The sequence below is a fragment of the Pteropus vampyrus genome, unplaced genomic scaffold (assembly GCF_000151845.1).
Source record: "Pteropus vampyrus isolate Shadow unplaced genomic scaffold, Pvam_2.0 Scaffold361, whole genome shotgun sequence".
Taxonomy (NCBI): domain Eukaryota; kingdom Metazoa; phylum Chordata; class Mammalia; order Chiroptera; family Pteropodidae; genus Pteropus; species Pteropus vampyrus.
Window position 1 is genome coordinate 746,191 of NW_011889142.1, and position 418 is coordinate 746,608.

The window sequence follows — 418 nt, forward strand, 5'->3', positions numbered from 1 at the left end:
ACATTGTCGCAGAGGGCACTGAGGACTGTGAGGGGCTTAAATTCCAGACAGTCTCATTTTTCTATAGTCTGCCCGACCCTACTCACCAAATTGTCGCAGAGGGAGCTGAGGACTGTAAGTGGCTTAAATGCCTTACAGTCCTATTTATCTGAGGTCTCAACGCCCCCACTCAGCTCATTGTCACAGAGGGAGCTGAGGACTGTAAGGGGCCTAAATGCTATACAGTCCCGTTTACCTGAGGTTCTCACTCACCCACTCACCAAATTGTCGCAGAGGGAGCTGAGGACTGTGAGGGGCTTAAATGCCATACAGTCCAATTTTTCTATAGTCCGCACATCCCTACTCACCAAACTGTCTCAGAGGGAGCTGAGGACTGTAAGGGGCTTAAATGCCACACAGTCCCATTTATCTGAGGTCT

The 418-nt window shown here is 49.8% G+C and overlaps 2 long non-coding RNA genes across 2 annotated transcripts in view; both read right to left on the bottom strand.

The window, feature by feature from the left end:
• The window catches only part of LOC105305071, a 30,950-nt gene that overhangs the window by 5,761 nt on the left and 24,771 nt on the right, over positions 1 to 418 (bottom strand). The gene's annotated exons all lie outside the window — the stretch shown is intronic.
• Positions 10 to 418, bottom strand: part of LOC111731314 — a 3,141-nt gene continuing 2,732 nt past the window's right edge. Inside the window, exon 3 of the long non-coding RNA XR_002777068.1 lies at positions 10 to 416. This is a non-coding gene — a long non-coding RNA (uncharacterized LOC111731314). The remainder of the gene's footprint in view (positions 417 to 418) is intronic.